Source organism: Centropristis striata, chromosome 15 (assembly GCF_030273125.1).
Source record: "Centropristis striata isolate RG_2023a ecotype Rhode Island chromosome 15, C.striata_1.0, whole genome shotgun sequence".
Lineage (NCBI taxonomy): Eukaryota > Metazoa > Chordata > Actinopteri > Perciformes > Serranidae > Centropristis > Centropristis striata.
In genome coordinates, this window is record NC_081531.1 from 835,988 (window position 1) to 852,938 (window position 16,951).

General features: G+C 39.4%; 3 pseudogenes; all 3 read left to right on the forward strand.

The window, feature by feature from the left end:
- Window positions 1-842: 842 nt before the first annotated feature.
- Window positions 843-1,701, forward strand: LOC131987036 (odorant receptor 131-2-like; annotated as a pseudogene).
- Window positions 1,702-7,604: 5,903 nt separating this feature from the next.
- Window positions 7,605-8,463, forward strand: LOC131987048 (odorant receptor 131-2-like; annotated as a pseudogene).
- Window positions 8,464-13,132: 4,669 nt separating this feature from the next.
- LOC131987037 (odorant receptor 131-2-like) lies at window positions 13,133-13,991 on the forward strand (annotated as a pseudogene).
- The last annotated feature ends 2,960 nt before the right edge of the window (window positions 13,992-16,951 follow it).

Sequence of the window (16,951 nt, forward strand, 5' to 3'; positions counted from 1 at the left end):
ACCCGCCGCTACCTGACGCTAATTGTACACTCAGTGCTCCTGCTCTGTTACACATCACAATTTCTCCTCCCACTTCATTCTGCAAAGCCGGACTGCACTATGAATGCCCTAAGGCAAAAAGCCCACACTGATCTTTACAGCAATATAGCGGGACTTCTGCAGGAACGCACTATGAAAGGGCCTACGGACTTCATATAAAGTCACAAGATGAGTGCTTCCTAAAGCTGAAGCCAAAGCCTCTTCAGCACCTCCTAGTGGCTGCCTGCAGTCTGTTAGTATATGGGATATGGATCAAACTAAAAAAAAATAGGTAAATGTTGAATGAATTCTTACTGGCAAGGATTTCAGTGTTTTTTTTTTAATTGTACTGATGGTTCTTCAAGAGTTTTATGATGCTATAACACAGTGGTATAACATCATGTTGGACAGCTGTTGTTGACTTTGGATTGGTCAAGTGGTTGTTTTGGAGGGACCTCGATACCACGGCTTCACCAGCCGACCACTACTGCAACTACTACAGAATTCAAACAATAATGGTAGAGGAGGAGTTACATTACATCACCAATGTTACTCATGTTTAAATGTGATGTTGTCACATGAACCGGGTGTTATGACTGAGCTCATAACCCTGCAGATAAGTGCTGCCTGCATTTTAACAGAGACTGCCTCTAACCGATCACCTGTGATAACTTTTTGTATTTTGTCTCTGAATTTAACAGACACCCTTCAGATGGATGGATGGGACAATGATGGATCTTAACTGTTATAGGAACAGAGATTTAACAAAATTAACTGTGCTTTCATGCTCCAATGACATTAACAGGTGAATATGCTTCTGTCAGATGTCATATGCAAATCAGATTCAGACCAACAGCACTGTTGGAATGCAGTATCAGGGGTTACTTGCATTAGTGTTGTTTTCCATTGTAACTACAGTACCATGCTGTGTGTTTCTCTTCATTAATGGGACCATGTTATTCACCTTGAGGAGTAAAACTGTGTTTCTTGAGACTTCACGTCATGTTCTTCTGTTTAACCTCCTTTTTGCAGACACTGTACAGATGGCTCTGAGTCAGTTATTTTACATACTGTCTGCTTGTAGAATATGGTTGACATATCCTGTATGTGGTGTTTTCTTTATGCTTGCCTATCTCACAATTGTAATCTCTCCTCTCACACTGGTGGTGATGTCTCTGGAGAGATTTGTGGCTGTGTGCTACCCACTGAGGCACTCTACCATCATCACCATCAGAAACACAGAATTAGCTATCTTTGTGGTTTGGACCATCAGTTCACTAAATGTTCTCACAACAGTTATTTTACTTTTAGATTTTCCATTTGAAGACCTAGAGAGCCTGCAGATGAAAGAGTTTTGTGCCACAGAAACTATGTTGCTTGGCCCAATGTCTGGTGTTTATGATGAAGCCTTCACTTATTTTCTGTTTGTTTCAGCTGGTGTGGTAGTCACTTCTTCCTATATTGGTGTGATAATAGCAGCCAGGTCAGCTTCCACAAACAAAGCTTCAACCCAAAAGGCTCGTAACACACTGCTGTTACATCTGGTGCAGCTGGGCCTCAGTCTGTCTTCAACCATATACAAACCACTGGTTATGGCAATCTATACAGTCTTAGACAGGATAGCATTTCTGCAAATACAAGTATTTATTTATGTGTTTATTATCATTTTACCAAGATGTCTGAGTTCTCTCATCTATGGAATCAGAGACCAGACCATCAGACCGATCCTCGTTTACAATCTTTGCTGTCAGTGGAGAGGCTCACTTTCCCACCCAGTTGTCCCGGCCAAGGCAAAGATCTGAATACTTATTACTTCATAGATAAATAATATTTTCAACAAAATATGGTAATTTAATAAAAACTTAAATTAAGACTATGCAGTACTGCTCTTTAAGCCGGATTTGATGCATACTGTTTGTTGTTTGCAACATCGGTGAAGCAAATATTTTATTCACAACCCAGCAGTAACATAGCAGCAACTAGTGAGGAGGGAAAGTGTCACCAAAGCCACAGGATGAACATGAATAAAGTTATGAGACCTCTATTATTGTTCAAGATGTATGAGCTTTAAATATCTGAATAATGTGTGAGGAGAAGAAATATTAATTTGATACAATAACAAGTGCAGTTTTTGTAATTTACAAATGGCATAATCCACTAAAAGCTTTAAAGTAGAGATACAATACAATACATGTTCTCGGCGATGTCAGGAGCTTATTCAGTTTCAGTGTAAATGTTAAGAACGGAGAATATTTAAACAGAATACCCAGACTAACGATTATTCTCATGTGATTGTATATTTTGCAATGACGTTTTGTAAAATAACTACAATACCAATCAAAAGCTTAAAATGTAAATATGAGTGTTGCATATTTAAACATGTATACCTTGGACACAGTTTTTCAAAACTTCTATAAAAACAATGTATATAACTATAACTAAAATAGTACAATGTTAAAGGATGATTCTGGTTCATTCAATCATATTTCAGGAACTTTTATACGTGTCATCAGGGCACGAATGTTGCCTTACGATGCATCTGGGCTTTAAAGGCATTTAATGAATTAATTGTCATGGACAGTTCATCCATCAGGCTTTTTCTATAGAGGTTAAAATTGGGGAAGGCACTATATTTTTGACCTCAGTGGACCAAAAAAATCTATATTGAGATCATTAGGATAACCTTGGCTGCCATACAACCTGTTCAAAACACATCAGACATCATGTTGGCCGTTATTTACAAGTTGGTGAATCAAGTCTGTAATTCATCATAAGTGTTCTCTTGAATACCAAGGTTAGCTTTACTCATTGCCGAAAAGATTTGATCCTTTCAATCAGGTCAGGTTGTCATGGCCCTAATATCTTCATCAGTTCCATTATGGGACCAGGAACTGATAGCATTAATGGTTATGCCCTTTTTATATTAATGGTGCTCAAGCATGAGGCATAATATAACTATTAGAGACAAAATCCTTATATATTTGGTGCCCCATGTGAGGCATCCTATAGTTAGAGATGAAATCCCTGCAATGTAGATGAACCATTGCAAAGTGTAGTTTGTTCCTAAAGAGGCATCCTAAAATCCCTACAACTATGAAAGTGGGATGGGGGGATCAAGTGATCCCTGCTCTGTAACGCCTTCAGAGGTCGTTATAGAGGTGTAAAATTGGTGGTACTGTTGGAAGCGGGATCACTGCAAATTGTCCATCCCGGAAAGGTGTAAAATGTGACGTCCCATGTGACGTCTAACCACATATTATTTGTGTGACAAATAACTGTCCCTCACTTGAGTCTGACAGTAACTGAAACATGTAAATCAAAATAGAGAACATCTTTGCAGACTTTTGAGACTGTGTATTAAGTGACAAGATGTTAGCTTCCAAAAGCGGAAGCAAAAACACCTTCAGCACCCCCTAGTGGCTGCCTGAAGTCTGTCAATAGACACCCAAACTAAAATATGTAGGTTCATGTCATAGACGGTATAAAATATGTACGTAGTCTCCGTGACGTCACCCATGGGGTTTTGAAGGGCACAAATTAAGCTTTGTGGGCGTTCCCACAGTTGCCATTTTGGCAAAGCTGACTGTGCCCAACTCCCCCGGATAATCCAAAAATGGCAGAGAGCTGCAGCTGAGGCGGCCGAAACATGCCCACTTAGCTTGAAGCTACCAAGCTAGCGGAGGCTACCGGAGCTAACAAGCTAGGCTACATGCTACACCGGGACAGACAGCAGCCGGCCGGCTCGCTGACTAACACTGCCGTGATGTTCCTGTCTGTTGGTGTCCCAGCTTACACTGCTTAACTCACGGTAAATTATTCTAAAAATTTACCACAGCAACTTCAACTTGTTTTAGATACATAATTAGGGTAATTTGAAACACTGATTTTATCGAGACTTGCAGTAATGTCACCAGTGTTACCTTGAATCAGCAGAACATTTACGGATACTTACATGAGGCAAACATGTTAACCTGAATTTTAATTTAATTTTACTTTAGCTAGAATTTGTTTATTTGGATGACCCTTGATTAAACTTTATTATGAGCTGAGCTGGATTGATACTGGTTTATAATTAAAACATTTTTGCCTATTAATAACTTCTACACATAGATACAATTGTAACAAACGTATTACATTTGAAAATCTGCGGGTTGTTTCTCAGTGCAGATATGTCAGTGCGTGTGTTAACATGTAAAATGATAATCCCCACAGCGCTATTAAATGAAAGACAATTTATATTTCTTTCTTTCAGTACATTTGTCAATAAATTTAACTTCCAGTCTTGGTAACCTGACTTTAGACAACTGACTTTATGATCACATTATCTGTCTTCAAAGGACAACAAATAAATACATTTGAAGAATGTTCTGTATTTTTGAGGTGTTGATCCCATCTTCCATTTTATCCTACATATGTCACACACTAGTATTCTCAACACTATTTAGGCATTCTTCATAAGTTTTTTTTTTTGCATTTCAATAAATTATATTTACATTTGAGCTAACATTGTCTTCATTACTGAGTGAAAGTATTAGATTTATAATATATGATATAATATGACAACACGAATAAAACATTTAGCATTTATGCTCAACACTCTTTTTCCAGGGGATAGATGTCTAATTTAAAAATGGGAGAATACAATCAGGAAGCTGATAAATGATAAATAATAATGTGATTTAATGCAAAAACTTATAAACACTACAGAAGCAACAGAGTTAAGTCAAATTAGACATTCATAAAAACATCAATATGTAACATAAGATATTGATAAGTTGTTGATGTTTTTTTGAGTCCAGTTCTGTCTTCTCATGTTGAGCATCAGTGGTCCAAATAGAAATGTCAGTAAATTATATGTGTTACAACGGACAGGCTTAATTTCCATTTCAGTTTCCATATACCGACTAATGTTTAGGATAACTGAACACATCCAGCAGTATTAGCTACTCTAAATATTGCCTGTTAGTAAACGTTATCATGCTTTGCACAGTTCCTCCTGAAATCCAGGCTTAACGTTTTGTGTTAACTAAAGTCGATCACAACCAGTCGGTTTCTGGAGTGTTTTAATATTCAAATGCCTGCTTTGATAATTTGTGTTAACACTATTTACAGGTGTGAATATGTTTGTGTGTGTGTGTGTGTGTGTGTACGTTTGTGCGTGCGAGTGTGCAAGTCTACATTTATTGCAACCACAAGAAAACACTTCCTCAACAAACCAGAACGAGCAAAACTTAATTTGCACGACGGCAAATTATTGGAAGACTGCCTTCAACCAAACTTCCTCCCAACACCTTCTTCAAAATCCTTTTCATTTTTGAACTGGTATGTACTGGGCTTAGATAAGATAATCATCAAGGACTCAAGCACAAAGTACTGACTTGTAATCAATAATTTGGTAATGTGCGTTTTTAAGTATTACTAATCTAGTTTTACAGAGACATTTAGTCGTACAGCTGAACTAACTCTACTAACTAATTTGATTTCTTCACACAATTCACATACAATGTACTTTAAATTGGCTTTCAACAGACATGCAGCACTGTAGAAGCTCACACTACAACACATGGTCCATTATCCTTTAAGACAGGACGGGCCAACCCTTCACACCAACACTGTCTTGTTTTACGACCCTTTGTACTGAAGACATGCAGCTTCACACACATACACACATACACACACACACACACACACACACACACACACATTTTCTGTTTATCACCATTACACTGTAAACAATCTTAAAATTAGACTGTATAATCTCTAAACTCCATAGATTGTGTGCTTTTGTTTGCCTTACTTTATTTAGAATAAATACCTTTTTGGATTATACATGCTGTCCATTTAATGTTGAACACTACAAACAATATGCCAACCTCTTGTATGAAAAGAATTCCAAATTCCTTTAACCACTACTGAATATGAATATGGTAATTTGATTATAATGATTAAGTTAATTATCATTCGGTGTTCCAAATTGATAGTTTGGTAACTTTATGTGACTGAGTTAGGTGAATTGTCTATCGTCTCCTCTGTTCAACAGAGTGGTGCCACTATTGAGATGACTTAGAGTATATCAAGTCATATAATTCATTATAATTAATATTTATGTATGATTATTAATAATTCTGGTAACCATCTAACGACATTTTTTTAATCCTGAGACCCACACAAGCGTTGCTCAGGTTCATCCTCACATATTTGATACCCTTGTGAGAGGGATAGTATTTATGGTAAGCCCCATGAGGCATCCTATAACTGTTAGAGATAAATTCCCTACATTAATAGTGCCCGTGTCTGGCATCCTATAACTGCAAGAGATAAAATATCTACATTATTAGTGTCCACGGTGCAAGGTATCATTTATTGGTAATGAGGCATCCTAAAATCCCAACATATTTGGTGCCCTGTGTAAGGCATCCTATAACTGTAAACTATAACTGATAAAATCCCTGCAAAATTGACAACCCGTTGTGAAAATCATTTATTGGTAAAGAGGCATCCTAAAATCTCTACAACTATGAAAGCACTCTGTGATGCCTTCAGATGTAGTCATAGAGGCGTAAAATTGGTGGGACGGTTGGAAGCTGTACCAATATGTATCGTCCATCCCAGCAAGGTGTAAAATGTATTGTGTGACGTCTAACCACATATTGTTTTTGTGACAAACAACAGTCCCTCACTCGACTCCGACAGTAACCGAAACATGCAAATCAAGATGCAGAACATCTTTGCCTAAAATGCAGATCTGTTCGGCAAAAAACAGCAGGACGTTCAGTTATTCTGCCATCATTGTTTTGAAATCAACCGCCGCTGTGGACACGGATATCCCACCTTTACAGGTTTACTATGAACGCCCTGAAACGATAAGCCCACACAGATCTTTACAGCAATATAGGGGGAGTTTTTCAGGAACCCCCTACGAAAGGGGCTACAGACTGTATATTAAGTGACAAGATGATTGCTTCCTAAAGATGAAGCCACAACATCTTCAGCACCTCCTAGTTGCTGACTGCAGTCTGTTAGTAGATGGGATATGGACCAAACTAAGAAATTTAGGTTCATGTTCAAAAAAAATCTCACCAGCAAGATTTCAGACATTTTAAGTAGAGTTTTTTTAAACTACGCTGATGGTTCTTCAAGTGTTCATATTTCTTTATTTTTTAAAGTGAGTTTTATGATCCCAAAACACGGGAGTGTAACATCATATTGGACAGCTGTTGTTGACCTCTGATTGGTCAAGTTGGTTTTTTGGAGAGACCTTGAACCACATCTTCAGCAGACGATCAGTACTGTAACTACCATGGAATTAAAACACTAATGGTAGAGGAGGAGTTACATTACATCACCAATGTTACTCATGTTTAAATGTGGTGGTGTCACATGAACCGGGTGTTATGACTGAGCTCATAACCCTGCAGACAAGCGCTGCTTGCATTTAAACAGACACTGCCTCTAACCACCTGTGATAACTTTTGTTATTTTGCTTTTGAATTAACCAGACACCCTGGATCTTAACTGTTATAGGAACGATATTGAACAAAATTAACTGCGGCAAATATTGTTTATTTATGTAATGCTTCTGTCAGATGTCACATGCAAATCAGTCTCAGATCAACAGCACGGTTGGACTGCAGTATCAGGGGTACTTTGCACAAGTATTGTTTTCAGTTTTGTCTACAGTGTCATGCTGTGTGTTTCTCTTCATTAATGTGACCATGTTATTCACCTTGAAGAGTAAAACTGTGTTTCTTGAGACTTCACGTTATGTTCTTCTGTTTAACCTCCTTTTTGCAGACACTGTACAGATGGCTCTGAGTCAGTTATTATACCTACTGGCTGCTTGTAGAATATGGTTGACATATCCTGTATGTGGTGTTATCATTATGCTTCTTGATCTCAGTAATGTAATCTCTCCTCTCACACTGGTGGTGATGTCTCTGGAGAGATTTGTGGCTGTGTGCTACCCACTGAGGCACTCTACCATCATCACCATCAGAAACACAGAATTATCAATATTTGTGGTTTGGACCATCAGTTCACTAAACGTTCTCACAACAGTTATTTTATTTTTAGATTTTCCATTTGAAGACATAGAGAGCCTGCAGATGAAAGATTTTTGTGCCAGAGAGAATATGTTCTTTGGCCCAATTTCTGGTGTTTATGATGAAGCCTTCACTTATTTTCTGTTTGTTTCAGCTGGTGTGGTAGTCACTTCTTCCTATATTGGTGTGATAATAGCAGCCAGGTCAGCTTCCACAGACAAAGCTTCAACCCAAAAGGCTCGTAACACACTGCTGTTACATCTGGTGCAGCTGGGCCTCAGTCTGTCTTCAACAATACATAACCCACTGCTTATGGCTATCTATAAAGTCTTAGACAGGATGGCATTTCTGCAAATACAAAGATTTCTTTATGTGTGTATTATCATCTTTCCAAGATGTCTGAGTTCTCTCATCTATGGAATCAGAGACCAGACCATCAGACCGATCCTTGTTTACAATCTTTGCTGTCAGTTGAGAGGCTCACTTTCCCACCCAGTTGTCCCAGCCAAGGCTAAAAATCTTAGAACTTCATAGATAAATATGAAAAAAATGTTAATTTCATTAGAAATGTAAATTAAGAATATGCAGTGTTGCTCTTTAAGTAGGATTTGATGCATTCTATCTGTTTGTTGTTTTGCATCATGGGTGAAGTACATCTTTTATTCACAGATCAGCAGTAACATAGCAACCACTAGTGAGGAGGGAAAGTGTCACCAAAGCCACAGGATTAATGTGATAAAATGATGAGACCTGTATTGTTCAAGATGTATGGGCTTTAAATGCCTGATAATATGTAAGGAGAAGAAATGAAAATTTGACACAAAACACAAATAGGTATGTTAAATGTGATGCATGCCATGTCATCTGCACTCTACCCACTTTACTCCTCTGACACTTTATTTTTTAATTTTATATTGTTACATTTATATTTTTTAGTCATTGTCATATTTATATTATATATTGTTATTGTTACCTGTTTTGCTAACTGTTTTTCTTATATCATCCTGTATTGTGTTTGTTCTTGTAACTTGGAGCATTCTGGAACAAGAATTCCCTTTTGGATTCATACATTTCTATCCCATCTTATCTTATCTTAAACAGAATACCTACACTGACGCTTAATCTCAGATGTGATTGTATATTCTGCAAATTTGCAATGACATTGTGGAAAAAAAAAAAAAAAATCTACCAAAAGATTGAAATTTAAATATGAGTGTTGCATATTCAAACTTGTATACCTTGAACACAGTTTTTGATAGACGGTCTTTGAAAGTTTCTAGATAAACTATTACCTGCACTAAAAAAGTTAAATGATAAAGGACAAGTCTGCCTCATTATCTCTTAATAACTTTGGGCATCATATCTGAGTTGTTTTTATTCATCTAATTGAGAAAACTCATCCATACAACATACAGATAAAAGACTAACCATGTCAAGGCCAAAAGAACCATTCTAACCCTAATACTGAGCCAAGTTTCGTGTTGACCGGAATAATTGTTGCCAAGATATGCAGGACTTCGCGTTTTCACTGACACCTACAGAAAGTCTTTCCTCTATAACTTGGGTATTTTTCTGGTTATCAAAATTATTTTCAAATGTTTTAGTCATGGGGTACCATAGATTCTATGTGCTAGATTTCGGCAGGATCAGACTTTGTGCCTTGAAGGAGTTGAAAAAGAAAATAGACCTGCTCTTTGAGCCCAGCATGGGCCCTTCCGCTTGAGCCATATCCACTGGCTGCTTCTTTCGGCGGCCTCAGAGACTGATCTAATTGTCTGTCGAAGAGCCTGTCCATGGATACCAAGGTCCTTCAGCAGTCTGAGGGTAGAAAAGGCCACAAAACCTCTGCATCCCACTTCAACTGGTTAGACCTTGGCATTCCATCCTCATTGTTGGGCATCTGCTGCTAGTTCTGTTTGCTCATAGGCCTCTTCGGTGAAACTCTCCAACGGGACTGTGAGTTCAATGATGTTGACTGACCTCAGCGAGGGTGACCAGAGTACCAAGTCTGGCCTAAGAGTGGTAGCTGCTATCTCAGGTGGAAAGATTAGTTGTTGGCCAATATCAACTAGCATCTTCCAATCCCGGGCCATGGCTAGCTGTCCAGTTTCTGGCTTGGTAGGGGGATGGTTGGGCTGTCTCTGTGCCTCTCGGATGAATATTGGTGCTGTGATGGAGTTGGTTGCTCTCAGGGGCAAGGTGTTATTGGAATTACTCTTGCTCTCAATAGCTGCTACCAGACACTGAAGGACCTGGTTGTGTCTCCAGCTGTAGCAGCCTTGCATGAGGCTGGTATTGCAAGCGGTCAGGATGTGTTTGAGAGTAGCTGGAGTTGGGCAGAGGGCACAGGTTGGGTCCTCGCCATACCACACTTGCAGGTTTTTTGGAGACGGGAGCACATCATATGTAGCTCTGATGATGAAGCTGATGTTAATTGCCTCCATTTCCCAGAGCTGTGTCCAGCTGAGCATTCTCCTTCCAGGCATTCCCACTTCATCCATTGTCCCTGTTTGGCAAGAGAGACAGCCTTTGTGCTTCTTTCAGCCTCCTCCTGATGGCGCACCTCCTCTACTACCATTTTCCTCCTCTCTGAAGTTGAGGCCTTACGCCAAGTTGGTTTTCTTGCCGCAAGGCCAAAGTCTTCTCTTCCCAGCTGGACATGTCCCACAATGATGTCCTTGTGCTTCAGGGCTGACATGGCATGCTGCACTACATCAGATGGTGTCCATTTCTAGCCAGTTAAGACGGGTGGTGCAGCACTGCGGATGGATTGGCCTTTGGAGTCCTTCAACGCCATCAGGAGTCTTACTTTAGAGCACTTGTACTCTTCGGTGAGACTCGTGGTGGGCAGTTCAAGGATCCCTTGCCCGTATAGACTGGTGTTAGTCAGACAGCATGGTACTCCTAGCCATTTCTTCATATATGAAGTCATGGTTCGCTCCAACTTCTCCACTGTTGCTATTGGGACCTCATAGATAGTAAGTGGCCACATTACCAATGCAAGTAAGTCTCCAAGAGGGAGAAGCCCGAATTGCAGGCACCAGAGCTTGAGCTTTCCTGGCAGTAGGGTCTTGCTGATTTGTTTTCCAGACCGTTGGTGAGGTCCTGCTTCATTTGCAGTACTTGGTCTTTGTTGGTGAGGCTTTTTGACTGGTTGCTCACCAAGTTTGCTGTTGATAGGCGTAACTTTCATCAAGATATGCACTACTTCCTGTTTCGACTGAAAAGCAGGCAAGAAACACGTAATTATGTCACTATATATGTCTCCACTTTCCACAAACATAATAACAACAATGTTGGACTACATCATTTCTCTACAAATGTTGCTCCTGGCTATTCGAGCCTACTTTGACATCCAAACACGACTGGTACAACACATTTGTGCTGCTTGTCGTGAATGCTATGGACGGTGAATTCATCCTCATTAACACTGAAAGTAAAATGCTGATGTTAGCCTTTGTGTAAGCTAATGCTAATCCGCAAACACTAGCCTGCTTTTGCTATACTGTATGTATCACATTGCAGTTAAAGGAATCAAATAAATGAATGATACATGTTTTAGTTGGTCTCATGACCATGACTTAATTGCATTGTAGTTTCAGACCAGGAAAGAGTTGGTGCTGCCCTGGAACCAGTTTCCCTGCAGGGAGCCGTTTCTTTGGCTGTCCAAACACAAAGAGCTGGTTCCAGATTAGGCTCTGAATCGGCCCTTGTTGTAGAAAATCTTTAAAGAAAACACTTGACGAACAGATAGATTCGAATCACAGCCTTGTGCGGGATTTAATTGGCAGATAGTAAAAACATATGGTACAACACGACCAACATTCAGAACAACTCTGGCAGACAACGCCTCTGACCAGCTAATTTCACTTCAGTTCGTGCGTCATTGTTTCTTTGTAACTAAGGTTTTAATGTCCTGTACTTTCCTGTTATGACAATCATTTGATATGTGAGTACACTTGGGAGATTATGTTCTTATTCTAATGTTATCGTATCAACCAGAGCATCCGCTCAGGATGCGCTATGCTGACTTTCGTCCAAGAGGTTTTCCTTTCCCATGAATTTGATATTTCACCTGTGTACTTAGGTAACATTTCAATGTGGATTCATCTATGGATTTATCCTACACCCTCTAACTGCATTGGTCAAAAAGGGGTAGATGATACCATGTCAAAGCCAAAACATGTTCAGCACCCCCTGCAGACAGCTGCCTGCAGTCTATTTTAGCAGATGGGACAAAATAAGTGATTTGGGTTCATGTCAAATAAATTCTTACTAGCGAGGGTTTCCAACATGTAAAGTAGTTTTTTTATGTTCATGGTTGGTAAAGTGTTAATTTTTCTGATCAGATTGGTTGTAATTGGTTGTAATGTTATATGATGCTATAAAACGGTGGTGCAATGTCTCATTTGACAGAGTCAGAGGGACCTTGATAGCATGGCTTCACCAGCCGATCACTAAAGTGAATACTATGACTTCAAGTGGGGAAGATAGCAGCACAAGTTTGTTTTCATGTTCATCATTTGATATCACAGAGATCGGACTGCAGTTATAGTCTGAAATTGCAAGAAGTGGTTTGGTTGTGCATTCCCAGTGTCCAGAGTGAACCAGGCCAGGTCTCACTTAGAAATGACTGATCAGTCAGTGATACCAATGTGAGTAACCTAGTGAAACAAGCGTTAAAAAAAACAAAAAAAACAATCATTGAAGACACGATGACGTGTAGCAGGGAAAAGTTAGAGGAGGAGTTACATTACATCATCAAAGACTGATATGTTACTCATGCTTAAATGTGATGGTGTCACATGAACCGGGTGTTATGACTGAGCTCATAACCCTGCAGAAAATCGCTGCCTGCATTTAAACAGACACTGTCTCTAACCGATCACCTGTGTGCACAAAATAACTGTTTTTGTATTATGCTTTTGAACTAACTTGGCATATTTTCAGATGGATGGAAGGACTGATCTAGACTGTTATAGGAACAGAAATTGAAGGAAAATTAACTGTGCTTTCATGCTCAAATGACATTAACAGGTGAATATTTTTGATGCATTAAATGCTTCTGTAAGATGTCATATGCAAATCAGAGTCAGACCAACAGCACTGTTGGACTGCAGTATCAGGGGTTCCTTGCATTAGTGTTGTTTTCCATTTTGTCTACAGTGGCATGCTGTGTGTTTCTCTTCATTAATGTGACCATGTTATTCACCTTGAGAAGTAAAACTGTGTTTCTTGAGACTTCACGTTATGTTCTTCTGTTTAACCTCCTTTTTGCAGACACTGTACAGATGGCTCTGAGTCAGTTATTATACCTACTGGCTGCTTGTAGAATATGGTTGACATATCCTGTATGTGGTGTTCTCACTATGCTTGCCAATCTCACAAATGTAATCTCTCCTCTCACACTGGTGGTGATGTCTCTCGAGAGATTTGTGGCTGTGTGCTACCCACTGAGGCACTCTACCGTCATCACCATCAGAAACACAGAATTAGCTATCTTTGTGGTTTGGACAATCAGTTCATTAAATGTTCTCACAACAGTTATTTTACTTTTAGATTTTCCATTTGGAGACCTAGAGAGCCTGCAGATGATTTTTTCTTGTGCCACAGAGAAAATGTTGCTCGGCCCAATATCTGGTGTTTATGATAAAGCCTTCACTTATTCTCTGTTTGTTTCAGCTGGTGTGGTTGTGACTTGCTCCTATATTGGTGTGATAATAGCAGCCAGGTCAGCTTCCACAGACAAAGCTTCAACCCAAAAGGCTCGTAACACACTGCTGTTACATCTGGTGCAGCTGGGCCTCAGTCTGTCTTCAACCATACACAACCCACTGGTTATGGCTATCTATAAAGTCTTAGACATGATAACATTTGTGCACATACAAAGATTTCTTTATGTGTGTATTATCATCTTTCCAAGATGTCTGAGTTCTCTCATCTATGGAATCAGAGACCAGACCATCAGACCGATCCTTGTTTACAATCTTTGCTGTCAGTGGAGAGGCTCACTTTCCCACCCAGTTGTCCCAGCCAAGGCACAAATCCTAGTGCTTCATAGATAAATATGAACAAAATGTTAATCTTATGAAACCTTTAATTAAGAATATGCAGTGTTGCTCTTTAAGGAGGATTTGATCCATATTGTATATTTCTTCTTTTGCAACATGTGTGAAGTTAATCTTTAATTCACAGATCAGCAGTAACAAAACAGCCACTAGTGAGGAGGGAAAGTTTCACAAAAGCCACAGGATGAACATGGATAAAATGATGAGACTTGTATTATTGTCCAGTATGAGCTTTAAATATTTAATAAAGTGTGAGGAAAATATGAAAAGATCCAAGAAAGTGTTGTGTAGTAGAAAAACAGATATACTGTTTGGAATTAACAAAAGACATATTTCACTCAAAAATTCAAAGTAAAGATACAATTACAGATTCCTGAAAAAATATAGATGTGTAAAAAACTAGATCTAATTGGGGAATTTCCTCAGCGATGTCCTGAACTCATACTGCATGAGTGTATGTTAATAATGTAAACTATTTGAACAGAATATCCAAAATAACCTTTTTTCAAATATGTGATTGTATAATCTGCAAACTTGCTATATCATTGTGGAAAACTACTAAAATACTGACCAAAAGATGAAAATCCAAATAAGGGTGTCACATTTTTAAAGTTGTAAACTTGGATAAATCTGGTTACTTAAATCATACTTTAGTAACTGTTGCCAATCATTTCTGACCGTAATATATTTTTCATTTCATATTGCATCACTTGGATGAATGGATGAGTTAAACAACAACATTGCTATATTTTTGTTGTTATTGGATTTTTTTCCTAGAGATGCTTGAGTACAAGATAAAAGCTTGAAATACCCTCCGTAAAAGAGACGGCTCAAGGCTAAGAAAAGTTACAGAAAGGCAAGAAAGAATGGGGCACCCAGCAAATACAACAAGCTGTCCATACCAGACATGTTTAAAGAAGTAGAAGCCAGGAGAATGAACTAAGAAGATGGGTACTCTTAGTGGCAGGAAAGCAACATCAGGTCAAGTCCACCAAGACCATATGGGAGAAAACACCATCACATAACAGAGATGGTCCAAGGCTACTAGAGTGATAATACATTTTATTCATAATGAACTTTACATTTGAAACAAATCTCAAAGTGCTCCATTCTGTCAGGGGGTAATGAGGGGTAAGCTTTTTTTAAAGATTCAAGAGTGCCCTCAGGTGGTGGGAAAAGGGTGTTCCACAGATGTGGAGCAGCATATTGGAGGCCCAATTCCCCATTAATAGTAATAATAATAATAATAATAATGTTTATTGTTATTATTATTATTATTATTATTATTATTATTGAAGATTGACTTCAGTGTTGTTATTTGAAAAAGTGCTGGGACACCTCAGCCACTCAGATTCTCCAGTCAGAGAGTAAATACAGACACACAATTCAACTCCTTTTGAGGAATAATGAATGAGGAGTAGCATCTGAACATTATGGGTTGACAGTGTATGGTATTTCTGTGAATAATAATAAACAGGAGACACAAAATTAGGAAAAAATCTCATAATTAGAGCACTCATCTTGCTATTTAGCATTAGCTGTGTAATATGAAGGAGTATAGTACTATATAGTACTTTCTGTCACATAAACAGGCAACTAAACAACATAACCGCACCGTGATACCATTCTGGAAAGAGTGACAGCCCTGGAGAGGCTGGATCGAACTGGAGACCAGCAGGGACATTTTTACCATCGAAAGGATTAGTAGCAGAAATCGCTGCCACTTCCACCCACAGTCCAAATTCCAATCTTATCTGGCTTCTCCAAAACAACAGCCTTGGCTCGAAGGCCGTTGCTAATCTTCCCTGTTGAAGAATGTAGTGAGACACTACCATCCCATCCTCTGCCCCTCTTAACCCCCACAACCACCTGTTGAACTGTCTGCCTTTGCCCTGGAGCCCAGGAAGGAAGGTCATCTCCTTAGAACTGTTTGGTGCTTGACAATGGTGGGTCTCAGGCTTACACACACAAACTTCCTCATATACAGACATGCATACATCCCTCCCCGAACCACCCCCCAACCCACGCCTTCGATGCTTCATACCCCCAGCGAGACAGGCGGGTCTGTGAACAGCGCCGCAAATGGCTGCCTGATTATGTTTCACAATTTCTCTGAAATGTTCGCAGTGAACTCCACTCCCATCCGTGGTAAACTCAGCTCCGGTTCGTGGAAACTCAGCTCTGGTTATAACTTTTAGGACCCATAGCTGCCCATATCAGTGCCTGAACAAAATGGCGATAAGTTTGAAGGACCCCAAGCTGCCCACTAAGGTGCCAGAATGAAACTACTTAAACTGCTTTTAGTGCAACAACGTAAACAAACATAGGACATTTATAACAATAATAATAATAATGACTTAAATGTATATAGCGCCTTTCAAGAAACTCAAGGATGCTTTACATTAAGCACAACTGAAAGGTAGAAAGTGGGCAGTGATGAAAGGGTTGAGAGGGTTAGCTGAGGCCAAAGGCCTTGGAGAACACATGGTGCTTGAGGAATTTTTTGGAGGTGTCCAAGGATGCAGCATTGGGGATTTTGGCCAGGAGAGAGTTCCAAAGGGTGAGGGCTGCGGCACTGAAGGCAAGAGCACCAAAAGTTTACAGTTTGGTGCAGGGGTGTAGAGCAGACCTTTAGACTTATTGTCATATGCAAGTGAAAAACATGGAGAGTCCTTAATTTCACACTCCTTATCACCCTGGTTGTGTAGATGTCCGGTAGTGATGGGAAGGCTGCTCCAGAGATGAATTGTGCAGTAATTAATCACACGCTGGAGAGCCTTCCTTTCTTGAGCAGTGCATCTGCCATGCCACTGTTGGGATCTT